Source organism: Xenopus laevis, chromosome 2L (assembly GCF_017654675.1).
Source record: "Xenopus laevis strain J_2021 chromosome 2L, Xenopus_laevis_v10.1, whole genome shotgun sequence".
Taxonomy (NCBI): Eukaryota; Metazoa; Chordata; class Amphibia; order Anura; family Pipidae; genus Xenopus; species Xenopus laevis.
In genome coordinates, this window is record NC_054373.1 from 171,420,525 (window position 1) to 171,434,458 (window position 13,934).

Consider the following 13,934-nt stretch of genomic DNA (forward strand, 5'->3'; position numbering starts at 1 on the left):
GCATGCCTTCCACATCCAAGCCCCTTCTTAAAGGCATTAAAGGAAACTGTCATCACAGCAACTTGCCTTAGGTTATGTACTGCTAAGCTAGGCAGTATTCTTTATTATGAAATCATGACAGGTTGTTATGACATTATAACAGGCAGTCGTTAAAGAATTTCACCATGGCAACAGTAATGCATATGGGGATTTGAAAACCCATGTGCTGCAGAAATACTTTTAGGAAGTCTTGAATAGTGATGGGTGAATTTATTCGCCAGGCGCGAATTCGCAGCTAATTCCCACGATTCGCCGGCGGCAAAAGAATTCAGGAAATATGCGTGAAAATTCGCCCGGCATGTGGACGCCGGCATCAAAAATGAGACAAAACCTTCTAATAAGTGGTAAAGGTTAATTACTTTTGGACAGGGCCATCTTTGCCTATTGTATTGGTTAATGGTTGTTTTTTTTCTGTGTTTAATATGTACACCCAGGAAAAAGCCCAAATCTGAAAATCCGCCATCTAAGACCTGTCGAGGGCCCGTAGAAGTCAATGGCAGAGGCACCTATCTCAATTTTTTCTCAGGTTATTGTGGTCTGCGCTAGGTTTAGCCTGAAAATCCAACTTTTTCGGGGTTTTCGGCCAAAAACTGGAAAATTTGAGTGATGCGGGACAGAAGCCCGAAAAATGTGAGCAATTTCGGGAAAAAAATTAAAAATGAGAGCAGGGTTTCACTCGATTTTATCGAGTTTTTCCACGATCCAATTAAATTGAGGTTTTTTTATTAATAAATAAGCTAAGATCGGCCATGGGAGTTTGGTCGCCTTTTTTTTTTTAATAAAATATGAGATAAATTATGATTTTAGTAGATAACTCCCTCAGTGTATAGACATATTGTAATGCACACAGCCTGAAAGAAAGAAGAGGAAACGTTGGCTCTTTAGTCGGGTCAGATTGCCAATATCCATTATATAATAGCCACATCTTTCAGCAATGCGCCTGCTGAGCGGAGATGATCTGCTGCTGTACAATGACTGGCCTACGCTTTTATTGCCTTAAGCACTTGTAACCTGCATCCTTCATTAATACTGACTATACAGGAGGAATCCAGCTGCGTCTTTACATTTACTTGCGTTATACATTTATTATTACAAACATTCAGTTTTCTGTCTCCGAGTTGCTCCTGGCTATCAGATGATCAATACCTGAGCCGGTTTTGATTTTTTTTTTTGGGAGACAATTTTGAAAAACAGAACTGTCCAATATCAAACATCTTGGAGGTTTCCAGATAACGCTCCTTCTCTACTATTTCTCACTCTGCTGTCTAGAAAGATGTCATTTTTTTTAATGCTCATTAGGAAATCATTTTTACCTTTAGAATGTAAGAAAGTAACTGTTTTGCCTCACTCTGGTTACCTGGGAGTGTTTGGATGACAGATGGAAGTGCTGCATTAATTAAGACCCGGATCAGTATTTAGTACATTGTCAGCCCGATGTTCTGATGCTAATCATGTCACTCTATATTTAGCAATCTGCCATGAATTATACTAATACTTAATTTTAAACTCTTGCTACTTTTCTTATATGAACAAGTGGTTTGTTAGCGTTGAGCTAACAAAGTATCCCTAAGTATCCATAAGCAGGCATATGTATAGGGTCAGCTACCTGCGGAATATCCACAAAGCGATCAGGTTTAGGGCAGAAAGTCCCCGATTCCTTGATTGCGTCTGCAGCCTGTGGGTAACCTGTCTGGGTACCTGGCCAACCTCCCCTCATGTTACAAGAAAAATGTTTTTTGGTACAGTCATTTTCCCCTCTTACATTGCTGGTCCACCAGTCCACAGTGACATCACTTCTGGTTTCTTGGGTCCCAGGTCAGAAGGTAAGTTAACGTATTGGGGTCGGGGTAGCAGGTCTGGGTAGGTGGGCATAGTGGGGTGGTGGGTGTTGGTGGGTCAGTGGGCTTAGGTCGGGCATGGACTGGACAACTGGACTCTGCATGTCTCCTGGGCATTGACCCTGTTCCAGTGGGGTTAAAATATGTTTCTTTTTTACTATGATCACAAACAAAAATATAGTTCACTTGTAATTAATGTTCACTCACTTGTAGTACCCAATTTCAGGCTGTGTAGAGGTATATAAACCAGAATAGGGATACTAAAAACAAGAGAAAGCAGTAAAACCCCACACTACCTTACTAAAATTAATTGAGATCTAATTATATGAGTGCTTAGTGCTATTATAATCATATGCTTAGTTCTCAATCAATTTAGCACCAACATACAATTAATGGTATTTCAATCGATTGTGTTAATACAAATAATTATGATTATTTATTTGTATTCAGGCTTACAATTGAGAACTAAGCATATGATTATAATAGCACTAAGCACTTATATAATTAGATCTCAATTAATTTTAGTAAGGTAGTGTGGGGTTTTACTGCTTTCTCTTGTTTTTACTATCTTTTTTACTATGGTGTACAATGACTATTTTTTATTTGGCATATACATGTATATGACATGGAGGGCAGGGCCAGAACTAGGGGTAGCAGAAGAGCCACCTGCCTAGGGTGCAACCAGGGCCGTTCCTGCCATGAGGCAAGGTCAGCACATTGCCGCAGGTGGCAGTGAACGGCCAGTTACAAGGAGCAGCAAAAAGCCACCTCCTGTAACTTTAAGAGCCGAATTTCCTGTTTTTAAACTGGAAATTTGGCTCTGCTAGTGTAGAAAGCGCAGTACATGCTCGTTGCCTACCCCTTTTGACCCGCTCCGATGCTAGAACCTTTAAGCACGGAGCGGGAGAGGGGGACGGCATCGGGGTGGCTGCCTCAGGCGTCAGCAACCCACGGATCACCCCTTGGTTGTAACAATAGGGGGCATTGGGCAGGTTCCCTCTCTTCTGCCACTCTCCACCACCCTCTCCTCTGCCATTCTGCTCTTTTCCCCTGTGTGATTTCATGGCTCATGTGTACACACATACATATAGGGGTGGGGGGAGAGAGGTGGCCGGCCGGTTTGTCTCGGATGCCCGGTTGGCTTGGCCCGGCCCTTGCTTAGGATTATGTTGTCCAAACCAGTATTTGACAATATGAGAAGCTTCATATTTGTTTAAGGGCTCTTACAGATGAGCGTTTTTACCTGCGCTCCCCTGCGTTCCGTTTTTCTATGTTCAGCCGCAGGGGAGCGCAGGAATAGACGCATTACATTTTTTCCAAAGGGGCTGTACTCACACAGGCGTGTGTAGGCACCGAACGCAGGAAAAATGCAGCATGTTGCGTCTCAACCTGCGTTCGGCGCCTACACGCGCCTGTGTAAATGTAATGAGTCTATTCCTGCGCTCCCCTGCGGCTGAACGCTGAAAAACGGAACGCAGGGGAGCGCAGGTAAAAAAGCTCGATAGTAAGAGCCCTAAAGGCTGCCATGTCTTAAAGCTGTACTTAATTAAGTATGCTATATAATGGCCAATTCTAAGCAACTTTTCAGTTGGTCTTCATTATTAATTTTTAGAGTTTTATAATTATTTGCCTTTTTCTTCTGACTCCTTCTTCATACGTCGCTAACCCCATCTAAAAAGCAAATGGTCTGTAAGGCTACAAATAAATTGTTATTACTAATTGTAATAGTTCATCTTTCTATTCATTCCCTCTCCTATTCATATTCCGGTCTCTTACTCAAATCAGTGCATGGTTGCTAGGGTAATTTTTACCCTAGCTACCAGATTACTTAAAATGCAGATTGAATAGTTGCTGAATAAAAAGTTAAAAAAACTCTAAAACCTTAAAAATACAATTGTCCCTCGACCTGTGGTTAGAAATAGTCAACACAATAGAGAAATGTGCTGATAAAGCTTTAACACAGTGTTGCTCTAATACAATCACATGAGAAAGCTTGACATAGAAGATTCCCTTCTAGGTTAATTCCCTTGGAGAAAGAAAAGCTTGTAGCATGCAGAAAAAATTCAATAAAACTGCTAATAAAACCAGGTGGCTGCACTGCCATAGGAAACAAATTGCTTGTATACATTTCTTTATAGATTCACATGGATCAAATACTTTTACCTATAGTTTGCTCTCCTGGATTGGACTTAAACAATAGTGGGTGATTTTTCAAGATCTTTTATTATATATACATATTTAAACTCTGTGTGAGCTAAGGGAACCTTTGATTTGGGTTTGGGCTGAGCAATATAAGTCAAAACTTTCCAGCTGATCCTCCACTATACCCATACGTTTTTATTGGGCTCTCCAACAGTTTATGGAGCGTTGATTATATGCTTGCAGGGGTTTCAATATGGGCTATGTGTTGTCTTTTTATCAATTTCATTGCATTTTGTCTCTACTGTTCAAATTAATTTTGCAAATTCCAGAGACAAGTAGAACCAGGAATTGTGCCTTGATCCTACTTAGTAGCATGGCCCAGGGAAGACCAGCTATGAGTCTTTATTTCATTCTAATCTTTCGGTTGCGATCTTGTCTAACTATATGCCGAGTGTCCCATTTGCCGTCCCAGCATCCCCAGTGCATTTAAAGGGGCTCATTCACAATGACCATGTAGTGTGCAAAGTATGAAAAAAACACAAAGGTTTTGGAGTGAAGAGACCTGAGGACTGCGCTTTGAATTGAGCGCCATCATTGTTAATTTGTCTATGATTCAGAACAGGTGGTGGTGGGGGAGGCACATATGTAACTCCTTGCGCCCCATAGTGCTCTTGCACTTGAACTCCTTGGAGGCTGCCTGTTCATGAATTTTGCAAGTTTAAGAATAATGCCAGTGCTATCTCTTCCTACTATACCTGCTATCCCACAGTCACACTCCCTTCCCAGAGACTATTATCCCACTGTTACTATAGGCACCATCTCTCCCTACTATACCTGCTATCCGACAGTCACACTCCCTTCCCAGAGACTATTATACACTGTTACTATGGGCACAATCTCTCCCTACTATACCTGCTATTCCACAGTCACACTCCCTTCCCAGAGACTATTATCCCACTGTTACTATAGGCACCTTCTTTCCCTACTTTACCTGCTATCCCACAGTCAAAGTCCCTTCCCAGAGACTATTATCCACTGTTACTATAGGCACCATCTCTCCCTACTATACCTGCTATCCCACAGTCACACTCCCTTCCCAGAGACTATTATCCCACTGTTACTATAGACACCATTTCTCCCTACTATACCTACTATCCCACAGTCACACTCCCTTCCCAGAGACTATTATACACTGTTACTATGGGCACAATCTCTCCCTACTATACCTGCTATCCCACAGTCACACTCCCTTCCCAGAGACTATTATCCACTGTTACTATAGGCACCTTCTCTCCCTACTATACCTGCTATCCCACAGTCACACTCCCTTCCCAGAGACTATTATCCCACTGTTACTATAGGCACCATCTCTCCCTACTATACCTGCTATCCCACAGTCACACTCCCTTCCCAGAGACTATTATCCCACTGTTACTATAGGCACCATCTCTCCCTACTATACCTGCTATCCCACAGTCACACTCCCTTCCCAGAGACTATTATCCCACTGTTAATATAGGCACCATCTCTCCCTACTATACCTGCTATCCCACAGTCACAGTCCCTTCCCAGAGACTATTATCCACTGTTACTATAGGCACCATCTCTCCCTACTATAACTGCTATCCCACAGTCACAGTCCCTTCCCAGAGACTATTATCCACTGTTACTATAGGCACCATCTCTCCCTACTATACCTGCTATCCCACAGTCACACTCCCTTCCCAGAGACTATTATCCCACTGTTACTATAGGCACCATCTCTCCCTACTATACCTGCTATCCCACAGTCACACTCCCTTCCCAGAGACTATTATCCCACTGTTACTATAGGCACCATCTCTCCCTACTATACCTGCTATCCCACAGTCACACTCCCTTCCCAGAGACTATTATCCCACTGTTACTATAGGCACCATCTCTCCCTACTATACCTGCTATCCCACAGTCACACTCCCTTCCCAGAGACTATTATCCCACTGTTACTATAGGCACCATCTCTCCCTACTATACCTGCTGTCCCACAGCGACAGTTCCTTCCCAGAAGCTTTGCTACACTCACAATTAGTCAACCCTTCCAAGGGCATTTGTTCTTTATTTTCTCCTGTAAAATTGTTCTGCATATTCTCCTGCAGTGTTATACTGATGTCCTACATTGTCAGCCTGAAGTAGATTTAAATGAACTGGTTTTGCTGAGGGTACCAAACATCTAAGGTTCATGTAAGACATACAAATTGTGACAGCATGCTACGCATTATAAAGTAACAATTCTGCTAATTGCAGCTAAATCACATGATTGCACGATATGTAGATCTCCATGCCTCTAATTAAGAAGAGCTAAAACTGGGAAAAATATGTAACACCCGAGCAGTAAATGTTCTCATAGGTGCAATTTCTAATTAAATCAGCCACAGTCTGTAGCCTCATCACCCCGTTAGTATTGATTTTATGACACTACATTCACTATGTACATTAGTAGGAACAAATCTTATAAATGTAGAGGTTAGTGAAGGTCATTGGATGGTGCATTTTAGAAATAAAACATTAATGTTTCTTAAAAGCAAGTCAATAATAGTTTACAAAGTCAGTCAAGGTCTTTAGGACAACCAAAGCATTCAGTAATCTAACTAGGGACCACTAAGCCCTACAGTAAAATCTTTTATTAAAGGTTTCTTACCCCACACATTTTGGGGAACGGACCTCTTTCTCACTCACATAGATGGGACGGCCACTAGGGAGGCTGAGGGACGACTGGACTACAAAGTTGTTGTTTCTGTTTTCTGGCTCGGTGACATTGCAACCATAAGAAACCTTGGGACTTTATACCACAAAGTGGCTCAGGCCTCCTACTAGTCAACAGACTCAGGATACTGACCTTGAGTCAAGAATAGGACCCAAACCATTTAGTTGAAATGGGTTCCAAGATTTCTCATGGTGGCCCCACACACTTATATATTCAAATTTCACAACATTCAGACCTGCTGCTGGGCCCCAAGGAGTTTAAGATTTTAAATAAACTGTGTATTGTTGTCTGTTATCTTGTTGTGAATACAAGAATCATATAATTTAAATATATATCCACATATACAATGGATCATGAGCATCAGGCAGATGAGTTGTACTTAAACAGTGGAAGAGAGCTGGATTAGCCTCCAACCAGGGTGACCAATTTTTTTTTTAATTTTGCAGGTGGGCCTCTAGCAAATCAGTTAAGGGTCAGTCCACATGAGCAGATTCGGGGAAATTTAGTTGCCTGTTGACTAATCGCATCTGCTTCTGGGCGACAATCTCCCCGAACTGCCTTTGAGTGTCTTCCCATCCGCTATAATGAAAAGTTGCCAGCGCTAAAGCTTAGTTTTCCGAAAACGAAGTGCCGCGTGTGCTTTAGCGCAGGTGACTTTTCATTATAGCGGACACACAAAGGCAGTTCGGGGAGATTGTAGCCCAGAAGAAGAGGCAGTTAGTCGCCAGGCGACTAAATCTCCCCGAATCTGCTTGTGTGGACTGACCCTAAATAAGAGGGAGCAATTTATTGACTAACCCCTTCCATAAGGCAACTGTAGGTGGGTGAGGATTCATCCAACTCATTATTACCAGTTTTTTTATGTTGTAAAACAGATTCCTAGTTTTATTTAGAGGCACAATCTCCACTTCCACCACTTCCAACAGACGGATATTCCAGGTGTTAAGCCCCCAGAAGTCTAAGTTTTGGGTCATATATCCTACGATCGAACTTCAGTATCTAGAGATAATATCGCACTCCCAAATCACTCCCAAATCCACTTCCCTTCAGACTAGAAGAAAAAAACTTTCATTTGAAGCAACGTAGGGGGTTCTTCACAGTCAGGACAGTGAGGTTGTGGAATGCACTGCCGGGTGATGTTGTGATGCTGATTCAGTTAATGCCTTTAGGAATGGCTTGGATGATTTTTTGGACAGACATAATATCAAAGGCTATTGTGATACTAAACTCTATAATTAGTATAGGTATGGGTACAGTATATAGAATTTGTAGGGAGGGGTGTGTGTATGGATGCTGGGTTTTCATTTGGAGGGGTTGGACTTGATGGACTAGTCTTTTTTTAACCCAATTTAACTATGTAACTATGTGAAAGAAACGTGAAGTGGGTATTTTACATCAGTCTTTTAATGGTAATATACAGTTGGTAGGTCACCTTAAATTGTATAATCTTGTCAAAAAACAACATAAATACTGTTAGACCTATTCCCAATGTTCAGGGTCTAACTCAGGGATACATTGAGACCATTTCGAATATGCTCGGGTGAACAGAACCACATTCTACACAAATCTGATAGCAGTTTCTTGGGATTTTAGTCCCTAAGCCTGGACTGTGCTAGCCTAGCCTAGGTAGTTAGACAGCCAAATTGGGCTCTGAATGCATGCCTTAATTGCAAATATCTATATAATTATCATTGCCATAACCTCTGGGACAGTGTCGAACTGGGACACCAGGGGCCACTCTCAGTACTACTATTCTTCCTCTCCTCTCCAGATGGTCTATGTGGAACCAATTGTGCAGATATGATATTTGACTAACCACTTAGTAGTTACGAAGGTTCGGAAAGTCTAGACATCCTTTCTCTATAGGAGCCGCTAGTAGTTTCCAAGCCATGCATGGCATTTCATTGGCCCATATAAAGGAAACAATCATTGGGCCCCAATTTAATTAAAACTTACTTTTCAACAGCTTCTGGTTGAGCTGCCCCTTCTATTATGCCCCTGGTTGTGGCTCTATGCAGGTTTTACAAGACACTTGTCGCACGTAGGGTATTTCACGTGACATTTTTCCTGCTGGTTATTTCTCACTACTGGTGCCCAAGCCTAGCCATACTGCCATTTGTTTTAACGGAAAATGTATGTCATTATAGGTGCCAAGTTTTTCATCAACCTTAGAGCACATTGATCAGCGGCAGGACAAGAAAATGTACAGCAGACTGTAGCTGCGACACAAGTTTATAGGAAAATGCATTCTCATCTTTGAATTACTCTTTAAATAACTTTCACCACTCATATTGGAAAACTCATTCACTGGCCGCCTTGTCTAATGGCTACACTCAGTTCGGAGCTCTAAATTGCCTGTACGAAAGCCAAAAATATTTTTATGTCAAGGGAAAAAAATATGACTTTGCCTTTTATAAATTGACATTAGAGCTGGGAAATGGTTTTGTTCAATGCAGCGCTTCTAAGAACGTGTTATATTAAAGGTGTTCTAACCTTGTGATATTTGCTTAATTGTCCCTGGCACAGAGAAAGGCATAGAGAGGGATCGTTTATAACATGTTTACTACTTGCGAACTAGGGGAGCTCTCTGCGCCTTGTAGTCAGAAGTAAACCCATGTAGGGGAACTGTCTCAATTCGATGGTTAAAAGAAAATATCAAATAATTATTTAGGGTTGACAAGGATCACGTAGAAGTTGATATTCCATTTATAGATGGAAGGGAAGAAATGTATGAAGGCTCAGGAGGATAATTGGGCAGGGAAAGGAGTAGGATGGGTTAAAATGTAATGCAGCAACAACTGGTTCTTTGTTTAGATCAATGATCCCCAACTGTGGCTCTTGAGCAACATGTTAATCACCAACCATTTGGATGTTGCTTCCAGTTTTATCAAAGCAGGTGCTTTTTTTGAATTCCTGGTTTGGAGGCAAGTTTTAGTTGCATAAAGATCCGATGTACTGCCAAACAGAGTCTCCTGTCGACTGACAGTCCATATAGGGGCTATCAAATAGCGAATCACAGTACTTCTTTGCACCACCCAGGAACATTTTTCATGCTTGTGTTGCTCCCCAACTCTTTTTACATTTAAATGCTGCTCACGGGTATAGGTTAGGGACCCCTGATTTGGAGGGAGTGCTCTGAGTTTGGGTAAAATACACTAAAAGGATTCTGTCATGATTTTTATGGTATAGTTGTTAGTTTATATAATAGCAAGTGATTTATTCTACCATTTAAAATGTTATTCTTGAACCAATAAATGTATTTTTTCAGCTGTAATATTGGTGTGTAGGCAGTCATCTAAGACCATTGTGCCTTATTATGTGCTTTCATAAAGAGCCAGCACTTCCCAATGGAACTGCTTTCAGATAAGCTATTGTTTTACCTACTCATCTTGGCTTAACCAGACTTGGATTTTTACTATTGAGTGCTGTTCTCATATCTACCACTAGGTGGGGGCATGAAAGCATATTAGCAATGAAGACTATATAGTAGTACAAAATTCTGTGTACTGTTTATATTCCTGTGGTGCTCAATTTGGAAACCTTGCCGCAAACCTTGGTTCTAATCATCTGTGTAATGTATAAAATCAGATGGGTGAAGATAATAAATTGCAAATATTTTGCACGATTGCTGGAGTGTGTGGCATCTGATTTTCTACATTACATATATTAGCAATGAAGGTAAGGTGGCTTTACATGCACAGATATTTTGTTTCGTACAATATACAGTGTATGTACAGTGTGACAAATGGTCTCAGCAAAGATTGTAAATGTAATGTGTATGGCCTTTAAGGAGCTGTTATCTTGTGTCAGAGAAAGGTAGGGGGTGATATCACTCCAACTTGCAGTGCAGCAGTAAAGAGTGACTGAAGTTTATCAGAGGACGTCACATGACTGCAGGCACCTGGGAAACTAACAACATGTCTAGCCCCATGTCAAATTTAAAAAAAAATACTGTTTGCTCTTTTGAAAAACAGATTTCAATGCAGGATTCTGCTAGAGAAGCACTATTAATGAATGCATTTTGTAAAGACCTGTTTCCCTTGACAAAATCCCTTTCAACATCCCCACAAAATGTTCTTGCACTTGGGGGTGGCAAATGTTAGGCACCCCCAAGTAATTATATCGAGTTACCTGAAACCCTGGGCCAGTGCTCCTATCAGCAGAAAACTGCACTGGCCCGGGGTTATACCAGCAAACACCACAGAGAGATCTTCTTCCGTCTTCTTCTTTCTTCTCATGGCTGCGCATGTGCAAGTAGAGCAAAAGCCGAAATTTAACTAAAATGGCGACTTTTGTTCTACTGCGCATGCGTCTGCCCCAGGAAATTTGAAGAAAGAAGAAGCCGGAAGAGGATCGGCCCGTGGTGCTCACTGGAATAACCCCGGGCTGGTGCAGTTTTCTGCTGATAGGAGCACCGGCCTGGGGTTTTAGGTAACTCAATACAATCACTTGGGGTGCCTAACATTTGGCATCCCGAAGTGCAAAAAGACTTTCCTTCTCCTTTAAACACGAGTAGCAGCAATGGGCTGAGGCTGTTTGGAGGAGGAGCAGCATAATTATCATGTTATGTGTTTGTTCATCATTGTGTTCATCACTCTAACCCTCTTATGTCATAAAAGGCACAAAGTTTACTCATGGGCAGTAACCCATAACCAATAATGTTTTTGTTTTTAAACAAGTGATTATTAAATGCTACCAGCTGACCCTTAAAGTGGACCTGTCACCCAGACATAAAAAGCTGTATGATGAAAGTCCTTTGCAAATTAAACATGAAACACAAATTCTTTTTTCCATTAAAACATCCATAACTGTTATAAAGGTATTTAAATATCTGAGCTTTCAAATATATATTTCCTGTCCCGCCTCTATGCCTTAGTGGCAATCAATTACTTTCACTTTCCATTCAGCACTTCCTAAATGTCACTGCTCTCCACACATTCCTCTTTACCTCCTTACACTTAGGAGGTTAGGGCACTGTGCATGGACATTAGGTCCCCCATTCTGGCACATAAATAAGATGTTGTGGTGATACACAACTCGCCTTAATAAGTGTTCACAAAAATGGCACCCGCCTGCTTGCTGTGATTTTGTAATTCCAAGACTGAAGGAAACAACATTTAAAGGGTATGTAAAGTCTAAAATAGAATAAGTCTAGAAATGCTGTATTTTGTATACTAAATATAAACATGAACTTACTGCACCACAAGCCTTATCAAACAAATAATTTATGCTTTCAAAGTTGGCTACAGGGGGTCACCATCTTGTAACTTTGTTATACATCTTTGCAAGACAAAGACTGTGCACATGCTCAGTGTGGTCTGGGCTGCTTAGGGATCGTCATAAACAAAGCTGCTTGAATTCTGCATGGCTGGGAAGTAAGGCGGGGGCTCCCCCTGCTGTTCATAAGTATGATTGTTTCCCTGCTCAGCAGTTAGGGACCGTCTGACAATTCCTATCCACAGCAGTAAATGAAGGGAGAATTTCACTACATACAGTCAGGTTTCTTATAAAAACGGTACACATTTTTTAATTAAAGTATATTGGAGGTTTCTTTTTTATTAAAGAAAATCAGGTATTTTTTTTTGCCTTTACATGCCCTTTAAGTAATATGTATACAGTGTAACTAAAGTTTATTTTGCTCAACTGACATGATATTTCTTAGGGTGACAGGTCCCCTTTAAGCCACTATAAATGTTATATGTTGCTTTAAAATTTTAATTGAAGTGACCTTTTAATATTATACAGACAAATAAAAGAGGTCCTCGACACTCAAGCAATTATCAATACATTTAGACATTTTGTGCAATAAACTACTAAAAATTGCCTTCCCCTTTGTACAAAACAGGAATTGTTTGTCCATACTGAATATTGCAGTAAGTCTAAAGTTTTACGGAATGCTCTGGGGGCTGGTTTAGTCCCTGACCATTACTCATTAGTATGATAAATTTACATTTAATTAGGAAGCATCAGCTTTCTCAGCATTTGCCAGTGAAGGTTGTAACGTGCTGATCTGAACTCTTTACAGCCCCAATGAATCACTTTTTTTCTTTGTTTGCTGAATTCATTATCAATCTGTTTGTGCCTCTCTCTCATCAACACCAGGTGCTCACGAGATCATAACGTTACTCCATTTTATCTAATGACTCTAACAGAGAGTCCTTCTTTAAAGGGGTTGTTCATCTTTGAGTTAACTTATGATGTAGATAGTGATACTCAGAGACAATTTGCATTTGGTTTTCATTTTTTATTGTTTGTGCTTTTTGAGTTATTTAGCTTTTTATTCAGTAGCTCTCCAGTTTGCAATTTCAGAAATCCGGTTGCTAGGGTCCAAATTATCCAGCAGCCATGCATTGGTTTGAATAAGAGACTGGAATATGAATAGGAGAGGCCTAAATAGAAAAAAGTAATGAAAAGTTGCAGTAACAATAAACGGAGCATTTGAATTTTTAGATGGGGTCAGAGACCCCTATTTGAAAGCTGGACAGAGCCAGAAGAAGTCAAATAATAAAAAATCTTTAAAAAAAAAAAAAAAAGAAAAATGAAGGCCAACTAAGGGTAGGACTCCACGAGCAAATTTGTCGCGATCCGACATCTGACAGTCGGATTGCGTTTTGTCACATCGTGACAAAATCACCCGTGGAGTCCTACCCTTAAGAGGTGCTTGGAATTCTATAACGTACTTAAAGGGATACTGTCATGGGAAAACATGTTTTTTTTCAAAACACATCAGTTAATAGTGCTACTCCAGCAGAATTCTGCACTGAAATTTCTCAAAAGAGCAAACAGATTTTTTTATATTCAATTTTGAAATCTGACATGGGGCTAGACATTTTGTCAATTTCCCAGCTGCCCCAAGTCATGTGACTTGTGCCTGCACTTTAGGAGAGAAATGCTTTCTGGCAGGCTGCTGTTTTTCCTTCTCAATGTAACTGAATGTGTCTCAGTGGGACATGGGTTTTTACTATTGAGTGTTGTTCTTAGATCTACCAGGCAGCTGTTATCTTGTGTTAGGGAGCTGTTATCTGGTTACTTTCCCATTGTTCTTTTGTTTGGCTGCTGGGGGGGGGAAGGGAGGGGGTGATATCACTCCAACTTGCAGTACAGCAGTAAAGAGTGATTGAAGTTTATCAGAGCACAAGTCACATGACTTGGGGCAGCTGGGAAATTGACAA